Genomic DNA, 16,187 nt, shown 5'->3' on the forward strand with positions numbered 1-16,187 from the left:
GAGGGAGGGAGGAGCAAATACTTGTGACTGAGCTACATTCCCTATTCAACTGTGACTTCTAACTTTCTGCCCTGTTGATATGATATCTTTATCTTACAGGTGGCACTTTCTCATGGTTGGAGATACCTCCTAGCTACAGCTTACCATGATCTAACCCTGTTAGGGCCTCTCTATTCAACCTTACAGACTTGACTCCTCCTATTTACCTCCTTCTCTCTCTCTGTCCCCAGTTCGAACTCCCAAGAGATAGACAATCACAGGGGCTCATTTTATCTTTTTTATTGCTGAACTCTGTTATTTCACAGGTCATTAGTTATTAATGGCTTGACTAACTTTATGCCAGATGCTCATTCTTAGGCCAATCAGCTGTGGCTAAATGTATTAGGCAATTTTCAGGATATTTACTTTATAAATATTTTCCAGAGAAAAATGCAAATCTTCCAAGATGAGCCCATTTAATGGCATACCAATTTCTTTTTTTTTTTTTTTAGCAGCAGTAGCTCATTACCATATTGGCCAATGTATTAAACAAAGACAGACACATCTGAGACCAAAATCATCTTATTAAAATGACAAGGAAACCAATAAAATGCATCATCCATATAGTTTAGTAGACTAAGCCTGACTCATTCCAGGAAAACTGTCCCAATGGGAGTGCCTATAAAATCCTTCTCTATTCCTCCACTTTCTACTCCACATTATCTCCATGTCAGTGAATTATTTTCACACAATAAGAGCACCCAGATAGGAAATATTTACAAATGTAAATACGCTCACTCCCATTTGAAGAGACCCTTATTTGCTTCATTATTTCAGAGTGCAATTTACACCATTTCCCTGTTGCTCCAGCCATTGGCACAAGTGGAGAGAAGCAGGCATGAAATAAATTGTCATTTTCAAAGACATCACTGTGTTTTCCTTGAATAATAAAAAGTCCTAATATGTTGGGGCAAAATTGAAAAAAGAGAATTTTTTCTAATTTTTAGATGTTAAGATGTGTATTAAATGGAGAATTTGTGACAATTAAGGGATCAGCAAAGCTGAAACAGCAATGTTTATGGTCCTTTTATAATGATACCAGAGTCTGTGTTCAGCACACCACTGCATCCAACTTTCCAAGCCTCCCATAAGCTTACAAATGATCTTTCGTTTATTTTAAATCAATCAAGTGTCCCTAGAGGACTTTACCAGAAACCCAAATATAATTACATAAACACACAGGCTTCCTAACTATGCATGTGTTATTCCAACAGAAAAATATAAGTGCAATACAGAAAGAGTGAAGGTTTATAAAATGAATTTTAATGTCTTATGAATACGAGTTGGGTACATATACCTTACCTTAAAAAAAAAAAAAAGGCATAAGCACAGGAGATATGATTAGACCCTTACTGTGGTTGGAATTACCCCAAAGTAACCTCTCCTCATTTAAATGAAGTTTACTCTGTTTCATGGTCTCCATTGCACTAACATACTTATTCAAATCCTAGAAAATTGCTAACTTCATTAGCAACTGGCAATGCAAGGGCCTGAGGATATAGCAGGTCTTTTATTTATTCATTAGATCTATATAACATCTCTTTTCCAAGGAGCTCCAGGCACTGTAGAGAATGTTTAACTGATGTTACACCAAAGTTTCATGGAAATGAGAACAGAGCTGTGTCAAAGGAGAAGTGGCAGCAGAGGAGGGACAACAAGAAGGAAGTATAAGAGGAAATGGGAGACATTTATGGTGGGGAAGAGACACAAGCAGTCTTTAAAATGCCAAAATAAAAATGCGACATCCCAGTGCTGCCTCTCTCTATTTAGTCCAGATAATGAGATGATGACAGACACTACATTTCTGTGAAGGAAAACTTTTGAATCTCTTTCTTAGAATTACACATGCAGGGCAAGCTTCTAGGAATCTCATTTTCAGCAGAGGTGTTAAATTCACGAGCTATATGCTGATAAAATTTAATATTCAAATCCAATGATATTTATGTTAATACATTTTAGTATGTCTAATAAAGTTCCCTCCCACTTCTCCTGGATCTGATGTGACCAAGCTTTTCATAGTGCATGCCATTTGGAAAATTTTGGAAATCAGAAGAAGAATGGGTGGAAGGTGGCAGCATTGATATTTATTAGATCGTAATAGTACGTAGTTAATTGGAAACTCTGCTGTGACAGGCTCCCCACTCTTCCCTGGCCACAGAGAGGTAGGAGGGTCCTGGGGTGAGAGTTCTTGGCACAAGACTGTTGTTTGACTCCTTCTATGACACTTAATCTCTTGAATTGTGGATCCAGCCAGGTTCATGCCAATTTCAACACTTAGCAGTACACAGAAAGTAAGAGAGTGGGTTATGATGAGATCATGGGAAGTATACGGCTTCAAAATTTTTCATTTTGCGGGAAAAACAGGAGGCTGAATAGTTCACATTTTTTACACCCCTGTTGGTATTAAACATTATTTATTAAAGCACTGATAGCCACTTGCTTTCAAAACTAAACACTAACATTCCAAAAATTTACATGTAAATAATTAAGTCTAGTGCTGATGAAGAGGAATCAGAAGGGATAGATCCTGGAATTTTTACTTTAATACTAAGAGACTGGGTGGTGGAAGATAAACAGGTGGGAGGATACTTACTCCCAGACAAGTATTTCTTTCAGAACCCACTGGGGACTTATGGAGAGACAATTGCTTTTCTTCAGAACCAGCATTTCAGGTGAATTTAACTTAGAATATTCAGTTTTTGTTGGACAGCTCTGTTGTGCTTGGAGCAGAGGCATGTCCCCAGCTCACCTTATATGGAATCCCATGAGTGGTGCCACATTATAACAATATATTCTTGTTTTTTCTATACATTCTTTTGTATCTTCAAACCAGCTCTTTCATCAGAACACTATAAGAAATCAGTGAAATACGAATCTTTGTTGTCCAGGAGCATTTTTTTCTAAATAGTTGAAAAAATTGCATGACAAATTTTTATTCTCGTTCTTTTAGAAAACAATTTATCTTTAGTGGCTCTCTGGAGAAAACTCATGTTTTACTTCAAATAGCAATAAATGAATTCTAAATCAGGAGAATTAATTGATAGTGGCTTGTTTTCATTTAATAAACATATTTCCAATTTATTATCTACAAACTTATTAATCCAAAGTAAATGTTTAAGAATATCGACGGTAAGTGGAACACAGGTAACTGAAATGAAAGTAGGAAAATTTAGCTCTTGCCTATTCTTTAAAAGAGAACTTAGTACAGTCCTTAAAACTCAGAGTTCAATTAGAAGGCTGGATTAGGCTGGAGGTGGCAGTCATATTACCTACACTCAGGCATTCGGGCTCTGTGTCCCAGGTGTTTAAATCTTGAGTAAATGGCAGAAAAGCAGAGGGATGGCTGGTGGGACTTACCTCAGCAAAGGCCCTGTGACACACTGTCCCTTCCCTAGTAATGATGTGTCTAAGGTCACTGCTCTTTGGAGTTGCCTTAGAGCCTTCCTGTGGCCCCCATCATGCCCCTGCGACCTTCTGTAGGTTCCATGACCCCTTGATGGCTCTCTAGTACATTTTCTCTTGCCTCAGATAAAATGTCCAGGTGGCTTTCTGTTGCTTAAAACTGAGAAAACCGTGCTCAAAAACTTGTGAATGGTTTCCCAACTTTTTGTTGATTTCCAAATAATAAGATGTCTGAAAGAGGGGATAATTTCATTTTGTGGGCTTCCCTAACATGCTTCTTAGCGGCATGTTTTACCTGGGGTTGTTTGAGTCAGAAGAAAAGAGGAGCTTGTTTATTTACTGTCAAGTGTTCCTCTGGAGAATGGTCAGTGAAGGGCATAAGAACACTTTGGGGGAGGGGGCGGTGCCTGGGTGGCTCAGTCCATTAAGCATCTGACTCTTGATCTCAGCTCAGGTCTTGATCTCACAGTCGTGAGTTCAAGCCCCGTGTTGGGCTCCATGGTGGGTGTGGAGCCTACTTTCAAACAAAACAAAACAACTTTTGGGTTCCTTCCCCTTACCAGCCATCCCCCTCCGTGATGATCCCTGGCAAGGTTGCCACTTTCAGTCCAAACTACTCTCAGAAAACTGAAGCAAATGATCCAGAATAGAAGAGATCAAAACTTATTTCTCAAAGGCTTTTACTCAGAAATGTCCAAATCCAGTTTATGAGGGATAGGTTGAAAACTAAGGGATGGAGCTTCTTGCTCCCAACAAATTTGTAAAAGAGAGAGAGAAGTGACAAAATGGCAGGACTTAAATATAAGTGTGATGCTTCTGTATTTCTTGACAGTTAAAATGGTATCACTTTACACTCTTATAATATATGGGGGGAAAAACATAATGTCAAATTATATAAGAAATATTTAAGTCTAGTCAAATGGTTGGTGTATCTCTGGGGGATTTAAAGACATTTTACACACTTGTTTTAAAAAAGCAATCCTGAGAGTATTTTCAGATCTTGCAATGATGCAAGTGTTTCAACAGGTAATGGACTTTATTTTTAATTTTGAAAGCTTTTATTTTCCTGTGGTTTCTTTTTTAATTTGTTGGTGGATAATTTTTTCTTACCTAGATTTCCTCCTGGACTTTCCTGTCTTTTTGAGCTGAGTCAATTTCAAAGGTGAACGCTGTTTTCATATCCCTGGGTTGTTCTTCCTTGCCTCTTACCTGCAGTTGATCTCAATAGAGGCTTAATTAGCCAGTTAGAAGTCAACATCCTAAGATTTCTAATTAATGGTAGCTTGCCTATCAAGTTAATGTCCCTGCAGATTATTACAATTTGCAAATGCAAATCCATTATTTATTATATAGGGGGCTTAGCAGACACAGACTTTAAACCTACTGCAGAGGTGTCTCTTACCACAAGACAGTAAGCTTCCAAAGTCAGAATGTAAGAAGAAAGATGTGTGCTGTCAAGATTACCGTCTTAACAAGCCCTTAAATGGCACTGCATTAGAGATCAACATGCTGCTGTCCATCAGTCCTGCACACCCAGTAAGATTACCCTTCCTTTTTGAGCATCAGGTTCCTTGGAATTTAGGGGACATGTAGAATCAGAAAATAATGACTTCTAAGCCCTAGAAGCACATTAAGCATGGCAAGGTGCCTGCACTGTGAGGTAAGCCTGGACACAGTAGATTCTGGTCAGATCCCAAGCTCGCCCCAAGGTAGACACTGGTGAAATATAGCCTACATTTCCTGCATTATTTAAATTGTCCCTGCTCTCACTATCACCTCCCTTCCACCCACTCCCCCTTTCTCTCTCTTTGTCAAGCCCATACATATGATTTAAGAAAGTTATCTAGGCACAGGATATGACACCGCAGTAATAGCCTTTTAAACAATAATAGTGCTGATAGTTTCATGGCTTCATTTTCCCCCTCAGATGTTCCTACTTTTTATATTTGTATTGTTTCTTTCATTAATAAAACCCATACTGGAAATTCAAATTCCCTGACAAGAGCCTCTATGTCAAAGTTTTAAAGGAACACAAAGAACTTTACTTGAAATCAATTGGGATGACACCTAGTGGATTGTCCAAGATCTGAAGTCTGGTGAGTATTCTCTCATGAGAACCCCACAGTTAGTCTAAAAAATGATTTTCAAGACTGGTAAGTCATCTCTTCTGCATCTGGAACTGTTTCCTTTATCTTTTTTTTTTTTTTTTAATCCCAGACATCGACAAGACACTGACATTCTTGTAGGTACTAAGAAAACATCTGTTGGATGAAGAAGAAGGTGAGGGAAAATGGGAGGGAAAGAAGAAGCAATAAAGGAAGAAGAAAGGAGAGGGAGCGACGGGGAGAGGAAGGAGAAAGGGGAGGACGGGGAGGGGAGAAGGGGAGGATGGAAAGGAGTTAACAGACTGTGAGAATATGAGCCTGAGGGCTGGCACCCCACCTTTGGAACTCTACGACTTAGGTACTTCCTCTTCCATCGATTCCCAGTGTCCTCAGCTCAGTAGACGGTAGTAAAATGTCTGGCACACAGAGATTCAGTAAATAGAAGCTGTACCTGCTGAGCATTTATCACTGGGCCGTAGTTTTGAAATATCACATAACTGCTGTATTCATGAAAAGTAAATAGAAAAATGCTTCTATCTGGAGACTAAAGAGCTGGCCAGTAAATCGCTGCATTGTTCTGAACAGTCTGCCCACAAAGACCATCCCAAAGCAGGCAGAATTCTGAAGGACCTTCCAAAGACTCTGCTCTCACAGGCAAAAAGCATGTAATCAGGAAAACAGTGATGTGACAAGAACTGGGGACCTGCTAAGTCATTATCAGTAGAGCTGCCACTTCCGGCTATGTGCCGTGCATTTAGTACATACAGTAGTCAGCTTCGTGTCACTCGGTTATGGAAGTGTTCGTCATCTCCTTTTTCAAATAAGGAAATGAAATTCAGAGACGTTGAGTAACTTCTCTAAGCTCACACAGGTCCTTAAGTGCCTGGGTCCAGGTTTGATCTCACTTCTCCTGACTGTACCACACATAGGTTTTTTTTCTACCACACCAAACCATGCTTGTTATTGTAAGCTGGCAGATTAACTTGACAGGAAATGTCCAGAGTCATGAGAAATAAACTGTCTGTTGGAGTAGGAATACTAGTAAGAAAGATTTTGTAAGAGATTTTGTAGATTTTGAAAGAGAAATCATTATAATACAAAGTATATTCACTAACCGGATGTCCTTGGGTGCAGCGTGGTGGCGGGGGTGGGGGGGGATTTCTCTTTTAAACAGTATGAAGTCCTGACAAGTAATAGTAAAGTGTCCTGTACAAATGGGTCCTTGAATATGTATCATGTGCCAGGCACTGTTCTAAGCACTCTTACAGACAGTAACTCCTTTCATCCTTACGTATGATAACTCTTTGGGAGCAGTTACTGAAGACCAGAGGAGTCAATATAACCTGTGAGTAAGAGATGGAGTTGGCATCAGGACAAAAGCAATCTGGCTCTAATGATTTTGTTCTAAACAGCCTTATGGGAAGGTCTCATATTTGTTTATCTCATGCTAGTTTTGCCTTGAAGGAGTGGTAGGGAGATGGGAGAGTACACTGTGGGCAGGTCAGCTCAGAACATGAACCATGAATTACTGAGAATGCTAATGTGGGAATCAGAAAATCTGAAACCTGCCATCTTTCCTTCTCTAAGCCTTAATTACTTCATTGGTAGAGTATGACTGATAATGCTCAAACACACCACTTCAGTGAGGATGATCATGCATATAAAAATGTGGTAAGAACACAGAATCTAATGGTTAAAGCACAGGTGCCCAAATCAGACTGCCTAGGTTTAAATCCCAGCTCTACAATTTAATAGCTATGTGACCTTGCATAAGTTATATAACCTCTCTATGCAAAATGGTGGTAATAAGAGTAGTTACCTAATAGGGTTGTTGGTAGCATTATACACTTAGTGACTAGGGAATAGGAAGCACACAGCAATATGGGTTATCATTATTGTGCACTGTGAAGGTTTTATATATTTAGGAATGGAGCACCATCATTATTTCATAAATCAGTCAAATTTAGATCCGTAATGAAGGCAGTCCCTATTGCTACATGAAGCCATGTTGCTCTTTCCAAAGGCTCTTGAATTTGAGAGAACTGAGAGAAGTAGGATGAGGAGGCATGTAGTAGGTGAAAGTCTTGCAAAGGGAGGGTCTTTCATCTGCTCTGTGCCTTGTTGCCTGAAAGAAAACACTTTCAGATATGTACTCTGCTAGTTGCAGTCTACTGATCTGAAAGCCAAGCTTACATCTTGTCCAGCTTATATTAACATGTCTGCAGTGTTCTCTTGGTACAATGGAGTGATGGCAGCCTCTGGGTTCCCTAAATGCACTGAGCTATTAGGAAGTCATTTGTGTAAGAGCAGTAGGATATTATGAGGAAAGAGGAAGGGGAGGATGTGGTGGAGAAGAAGGCTATGTAATCATTCCCTCTTTATTTAGAAACAGCACCCCAAATTTCATCAATAAATCACCCTTCCCCACTCACAGTCAGTGTGGTTTGAGTGAGTCAACATGACTTACCACTTCCTCCTTGGCCAAGGGGCAGGACTGACCCAGGGCTGGCTAATAAGTATATTCTATCCCCCTGGTGAAAGAGATTGGTTCAGAGATAGGCACTTGACCCAACTAAGTTAGGTCCTTGAGAATCAGCTCTGGGACATTTGTTGATAGAATTGGCAAAGAGAGGTTCTTATTTCTGCTGGGGTCACTAGCTGGATGAAATAAAAAGTTGGAGAGATTTGCAGCCATCATGCCAATCTGAATCATGGTGGGAACAAATAAGGAAATGGACATACCTCATCAAAAGTGGAGCCAAGCAAGAAGGAAGTGGACAGAGACAGAGAAAGTGCGATGGCATCATTTGAACCCCTGTATCAAACCATACTTGAGCCAGACCTACCTCCAGACTTCTCAGTTATAGGATCAATAAATTCTTTCCTCCCCCCTCCCCCTGCCCCCACTCTGCTCTCTCTCTCTCTTTTTCCCTCCTGTCCTGCCTCTATTTCTCTCCCTCTCTCAGTTTGGTTGGGACTCTTGCCATAGTGATGTGTATTCTCAATTTCACTTCATATTTGGCTCCAACCTTCCCCAAATTATAGGAAGAATGAATCTCTCTGTAGGCTCTGCAGCTCGATTCACAAAATATAAGCATGGGACTTCAGAACAATTGAAAGACTAGCAGACAGCTCAAGCAGAATCTTGTTCTCCTGGGGAAATCAGTTCTCCAAATTAATAAAAATATCGATGTCTACATTGTGGAGCACATACTCATTTTCCCAGGTTTATAAACCTCCAGATAGATACCCAACTCTATTAAAATGCTGATGGCTTTTATGAAGCTATGCTGAAAAGGGGGAAAAACAGATGCCTCCTTATTGTAATAAACTCATGTGGCCCTGGGGTCCCATTCATCATCCTGGAGGTAACACAAGGAATATTCAGGGTGTCAGAGAAATAAGGGAAATAATGAAGGATCCTTTCTAAATCAGTTCAGTATTCAAACAGAAATAGAAAAACAATAAGCCAAGTCTTCATTGTGTCCATTTCGCCTTTCAGATAGAGGGTACAAACCAAATTAGATTTGAAAAATGGTATAATTATCCTACCTTCATTGAGGAGAAAGGAAACTACACATAGCTTCCTAGGAGTCAGTGTCCCGTTGAGCATTCCTAATGAAATAACACAGCTTGTGGGTAATATGCCTTATTGCAACTAGACTTTTATGCAAGTCCAGGGTTATTACTATATAGATTACTTTTAAGGTTCGGGGGTGATTGGCACACAATTAAAAACTAAAAGGGGCGCCTGGGTGGCTCAGTTGGTTAAGTGTCTGACACTTGATTCTGGCTCAGATCATGATCTCAGGGTTCTGGGGTTGAGCCACATCAGGCTCTGTGCTCAGCAGGGAATCTCCTTGAGGATTTCCCCTGACTCCTGAGCACTCTCGTTCTCTCTCTCTCTCTACTCAAATAAATAAATCTTAAAAAAAAAAAAAAAAAAGGAAAGGAAAAAAGAAAGGTTTTACTTGGAAAATCATTGAATTTGGGCTCCCTCTTTGGCTTCCTATCAGACACTAATTTCATTTGCTCATTCAATATATATTTATTGAGCATCTACTATTAGCCATTCAGTTCCAGGTGCTGGAGTACGGCAGAGGCCAGTGGAGTCAAGACCACCCTCCCCATGGAATTCACTTTCCAGTTGGAGACACATCCAACACAGGCGAGCCCATAAATAGTCAGGAAAAGAAGTGCAAGGTGACTTGAGAGAATGTAAGTGCTTTGATAAATACGGTGTAAACACAGCCTGACTGGTGGGGGTGGCATCTTTAGTGAGAAGATTTAGTGAGGACTCACTGAGGAAGTGAGAGAGGAGGGGGCCAGGCCATGCAACTGCAAGTGTCAGTTTCCAGATTTTGCAAATAAAAATACAGGACACCCTGTTATATTTGAATTTCAGATAAACAACAAATGAGTTTTTATCCCCCTGGTATTGAAAGGTTTTTTTTTTTTAAATCTAGCAACCCTAAAAGCACAAATACTCAGAAGTAGGACCAGCCTCGATGTAATTGAGGATTGGAGTTTGGGGGTGGGAGCAACATGAGACAATGGGAGTTTGAAAATGGAGGCCATCAAGGTAGGAGGCTGGGGTTTTGGGTCTTCATGTGATGGAAAGCCAATAAAGGGTTTTATGAGGTGAATGGCCTAATCTGACTTGCAGTGTTAAGTGATGGCCCAGTGGGCTGCAAGGGGAAGATCATGGTGCGTGGGAACACAGAGGCAGGAGACTGTTGTCCTGGTCTAGCTGTGAGATGATGAGTTCTCACTCCAGGGGCAGAGCAGTGAGGACAAGAGTAGTGACCTGCCTTGGTCAAGGGTTGTAGTTGCAAGCGCTAGGAACTGACTGGCTATGTTTATCACCAAAGAGAGTTGGGGCAGGGTGGGGGTGGGGAGACATATATGTGAAGGCAGATGGCCAGGGAACAAAGAAACATAGGCAGCAGAAATAAGGCCAGGATGTGCCATGGAAACAGTGCAGGAGCCAGCACCATGCCTCCAGCCTTCAAAGCTGCATCCTCTGCATTGCCACCTCCCTGTGAATATATCTGCCCTGTTCCTACATCTCCACAGCATTCCCTTAAGATTCTCAGGCCCTGGTAGGATCATCTGAATGGCCAGCCCCAGTCATAGGCCCGTTCCCCAGCTGCCAGGGACAGGGAAATGTTCTCTTTGCCTTCTTTGGGTTCTATAGTAGGAGGCTGGGGCCTCTTCTTCCCACCATGACTCAGACTAATGATTTACCCCAAGTAGGAACCATGTTCAAACTGGGTAGTTCAGGGGCCCCTGGGTGGCTCAGTCGGTTAGGCGGCTGCCTTTGGCTCAGGTCATGATCCCAAGGTCCTGGGATCAAGCCCCACATCGGGCTCCTTGCTCAGCAGGGAGCCTGCTTCTCCCCTGCCTGCCACTCCCCCTGCTTGGGCTTGCTCTCTCCTTCTCTCTCTGTGTGTCAAATAAATAAATAAAATCTTTAAAACAAACAAACAAACAAACAAACAAAAAACTGGGTAGTTCAAAAATGGCCAATATCCACTACATGGATGTTCAAGATCAAGAAGGTGACCAAAACATCATAATTCTTGGAACTGTCTATAATTTATGAAACAACAAAGATCAGAATAATTTAGGTGGATATTCTTAACAAAGCTAAATGTCAGCACATATGTCCAAAAGTTCCTCCTGTGTCAGTAGAAAAAGGAGAAAATGAGACTTCTTAGTAGCATGGATAAAAAGAAAAAGAAAAAAAAAAAGCATGGGGGATTTTAATTGCTGGTAGGAATAATCGGAGTCAACAGTGAGCTGTGGCTGGTAAAACAACATAAATCCCCATGGAAACAAAACCAAAGGGGATTAGGAACCTAGGACAGAAAGCATACTTAAGGCTCTCTGCCTGATTCACGGTAGACCCAGGTATTTTTCCAGAGTTTATTTTTATGACTGAAATGAACGATCTTAATGTTACGACCATTACCAAGTCCCCACTCTCTCTGGGACTATGAGGCTAAAGAATGAGGTTATGACCTTGCAAGGAAGTTCACATTCGAGGCAGAAAGACCTGGATTGGGCAAGTGGTTTAACCCAGGTGTTAGGTTAAAAGAAGTTGACAGTAGACTCAAACTGATACAGTTATTGCAAGACTCAAGTGAGATAATATATGGAAGTTAATGCCTAGCACCCAGCATGTGGACATGTTCAATAAATGTCAGTTACTGCTTTTCCAAAGAATGTTTTGTAGCTTCTCAGAGTAGCCATTGTGTCTCAGAATTGGATACACATAGGTCAATTAATAGATATTCATGAGTTGAAGTATCTGCTTATAGTTGCAAGAAGAAAAGGAGACTTGAAAACAAACACGTACACAAGGGAAAGACCCTGAACGACCCAAGGCAGAGCATTTCTCATCTCAGTAGAAGGGTCTGTTTGCACGGACTCAAAATCCCTGTTTCTGTGATTTTAACCACAATGGGCAGAAATGTCACAGGCATTCAGCCCAGGTGTAGCCACAGTGTGGATGTTGTACAGCGGCATTGACCATGGCTTTGGGTCACACCTCATGGATTTCCACCCAGACATTCATACCTGACCTCTTTAGCCAGCCACCTACAAATCTAAAACCAAATAATCCATAAATAAAATTCACCATCCCCCCTTACATGTTCTACTAACACCCCATTTTATGGGAGTGTTAAAGGACAAGGTGGAAAAATGATGGTTAACATTTTATGCAATAAGAAATATTTTATAGAGGGGAGCTGTGCCTTGTTACATCAAAACTAGAATACTGATGGCATAATTTATCATGTTCATTTACTGTCATGTGTATCGTATATAGGTTCCACTTGATACTTTATAAAAATATTTCAAATATAACTTTATAAGAGTTGGACAACGCTTGTCTTATTCATCTTGCATTTCAATTTTTCATAAAAGAGAAAAATTAATCAGTAGACCAACTGAAGAGGAAGGCAGGAGACAAGCTCTTTAAGCTTGGGAGCAGCAGGAATTCACAGGGGATATAAAAACAATGTGCGTTAAATTCAAGGCCATAAGAGCTCCATAAAGTATATACATCTTCCTGGGGAAAAAAAATCGGTTTTTAATAAGCCACAAACAAGGGCATGCTTGACTTGGCTATATTTTCTGTGGACTATCATGTAAACCATCTTTAATATCAAGTTTCTTTTTACCTCCTACAGTCAGCCAGGGCATATACTCTTCTCCACAGGGCACTTTGATAGAGTTGATAAATTGAATTTCCAGCATTAGTAAAAAGCAATCAGATATCATGTCCAGGAAAGACTATATTCCTATTCAGCTCTAAGTCAGAGATTCATCAGGAAGGAGCTGCTTTGTTCCATTGTGTTTGTTTTAATATTCTTTCCAGTGAACAGTAAGGCATTTTACTTGAGTTCAGTTTATCCCCCAACCACAGATTTCCTCTGTTGTTTCAGTTATTGGCTTCTTAATGATGACCTTTTTGTTCTGACAACAATGATTTCCCTCTTAATGTATTCATTTACTCATTCATCCATTCAATACGGATTTGAGAGTAAGATTGTGATAGAGACTATGCTGTATGCTGGATAGGTAGACAATACCTCTGTCCTCTAGCAGTTCCTGAACTGTGAATTTTTTAAAATTAAAAATTATAGTCATGATTTCATCCCCCCTTTACCTGAATATTCTCATTGCTTTAGTCATTGAGTGGCTCCACGGGCTGGGATTCGGAAGCTGTTTCTAGCGTCAACTCTCACATTACTGTCCTCTAGGACCTTAGATAAATCAAGGAATTATCTAGACTTGAATATCTTCATCTCTAAAATAAATAACTGGGATGAAATGTTCTCTAAATTCTCTTACCCTCTAAAATGTCAAATCAGTTTCTATTTGTGATGCAAATCCCTTGTTTTATAGGACTTGTCCAAGACCTCCCAGCAAGGGAGTGAAAAGGAGCGATTAAAATCTAAGCCTCCCAACATTCTCTGCCAGGCCAGAGGCAACATCCTGATAGGGAACTGATTAAAATCAACCTACAGACATAAGTTTTTAGTGAGGAAGGTGTTCTATCCCCTTGTTCGTTTTTTGAGTTGAACTAATTGACACTACGTAAATATTGGGAGATTTCATAAAACATATGGATTCATGGCTTCTCTTGCAAAATGAGAATTTAGCAGTACTGACATTCTCATGTGTCAGTAATTGGCTGGAGATAATTAGGAGCTATCCCCTCAAGTGACTGGTTTAATCAAGTTTGCTGCAGTCCTCACTATTGTCGTATACAAAGCTTTTTCTCCTTTATGTTACTTGCCTTGTCTTTAAGGTAATGTGTTTGCAAACCCTATACTCAACCATAAATGGATATGTGAGCTGTGTGTGGCGTGAATGTGTGGGAGTGAAGAGGAAAGGAATATACTTTCATGTAGGATTTACAACCATATCTAAAATAAGAAAAGAACTAGGCAAAAATCACTGATAGGCTTAATCCCCAACTCAAAAGTAATTAGAGTTTTGGACTTAATATCTACTTACATCATTGAATCAGCAGAATAGAAATGGAAATTCCATTCAGAACTTAGTTATTATTTAAATTACTCACCAACATTAGCTTTGTAGATATTTTCTCCTTTGTTTTGTCCAATCCAATAACCGCATTTTGTGTAAAGATACTTTCAGATACTTTTTGATCATGAGAATTGATAGACTTCTCATTGTTAGAGATTGTTTTCTTTAATACCCACCTGTGTAAAAGGATCATAAAGCAAAGTTGGATCATTTTCAATCTCCTTAAAAACTTGGAACTCAGATTATGTTGCTACCAGCTCAGGTTGGTTAATTAAAGAAGGAAATAAGGGAAATGTTCTCATCTCATTGTAGTCAATGGTCCTTTCCTTTTAAGTGCAAGGCATTTTCTCTATAGTTTAAGTTAGTATTTCACTCCTGGTTGATTTCAGGATAATTTAGTATTTATTCTTTTTCAGTCTTCTGTTTTTCTCAATGGCCAACAAAGTAGTTACATTTATATTAAAGACAGAGAACGTGTATAAGAGATCACTGCTTCTCATTTGAATTTGTTCCCCTCTGGACATATTTCTTCATTGTTCAAATTTAAAAGTAATCATTAGTTGCACCTCATTTTTCTTTTCTTACATTTTTTTGGTTTCTTTCAAGAAAAAATATTTCTCACCTCATTCCCCACCACCACTCCTAATATCCCAATAATGTTTAGGCTTTACTGTCCTTGAGTTGCCTAAAGGAATTAAGATAAAAAGATTAAAGTGTTATCAGTGAACAGACTTTTTAAAATCAGTTAACAGTCTTATAACAATCTGTTTGAAGCAAAGAACCTAGGAAAGGCATTAATTGAGCAGATCTCTTTTCTATGCAAGAAAATTTTTTCTTTTAAGGCAAAAATACCCCTCTATGGTGAAGATCAGTCATTTGAATTCAGTGCAACCTTTCTCAAGATTATGATATCTACTCTGGTGCTGAGAATTTCTACAAATGTTATGCAAGGTCTTAAAATATCCCTGGTCTTTCCTCTGACAGCTTGTTGGTCTGCATCATTTACTGCTTTCAAACAATGTTTTTTAAAGAGATGGCAGTTTTTCTGAGGAAAAGTGACAGTACATATAAGACTTTCTCCCCCTTATCCATAGATAAGAAAGGTATCATTTTGAGATTGCATTTCTTTCCTCTAGCATCTGAAAGATGAGTTGCTCACAATATGCAATTATGTGGCTCAAGACAAATAATTTCACAGATACAGCAGTTAAAGCTGACTGGAGAAAAATCATTGGTGACATTTCATGAAAAGATGCATAATGTAAAATGCAAGCAATATAAGAACATTGGAAAGAATTTTAGAAAGTACAACTATTTCAACTATTTCTTTTCAACCTTTGTGGAATAATCCTTTCCTATATATCAATTTGTTCTTCCCTTCATCATCATAAGAATTCTTTTCTGGAGCTGATCAAGATCTGCTGGCAATGGGGGAAAAAAAACGTGTTCTCAGGCTTTTGGTTTGTATAGATTCCTGTCCATTTTGGTCTTTAAATTCAAGGGTTACTTCTTTTCAAGATAAAAGTAAAAAGAAAAGGAAATAAATTATCAAAACAACAACAACAAAGTTCATAAAGATAATCTATATAAATACAATGCATAAGAAAAATAAACAAACAAAATCAATGTGATTTCCAGCATATTAAGTATCTAGAGCTTTATTTAATTCTGGCTATCCCTATTGATTCTATTTCCAAAACCATCAAATATTTATTTATTTTTTTTAAGAGGCAATGCTGATATTTATGGTAAGCTCAGTATGACTACAAAATATATTCTTTTTTAAAATTTTTTATTGTTATGTTAATCACCATACATTACATCATTAGTTTTTGATGTAGTGTTCCATGATTCATTGTTTGTGCATAACACCCAGTGCTCCATGCAGAACGTGCCCTCTTTAATACCCATCACCAGGCTAACCCATCCTCCCACCCCCCTCCCCTCTAGAACCCTCAGTTTGTTTTTCAGAGTCCATAGTCTCTCATGGTTCGTCTCCCCTCCGATATCCCCCCTTCATTCTTCCCCTCCTGCTATCTTCTTCTTTTTTTTTTTCTTAACATATATTGCATTATT

This window comes from Halichoerus grypus, chromosome 1 (assembly GCF_964656455.1).
Source record: "Halichoerus grypus chromosome 1, mHalGry1.hap1.1, whole genome shotgun sequence".
Taxonomy (NCBI): Eukaryota; Metazoa; Chordata; class Mammalia; order Carnivora; family Phocidae; genus Halichoerus; species Halichoerus grypus.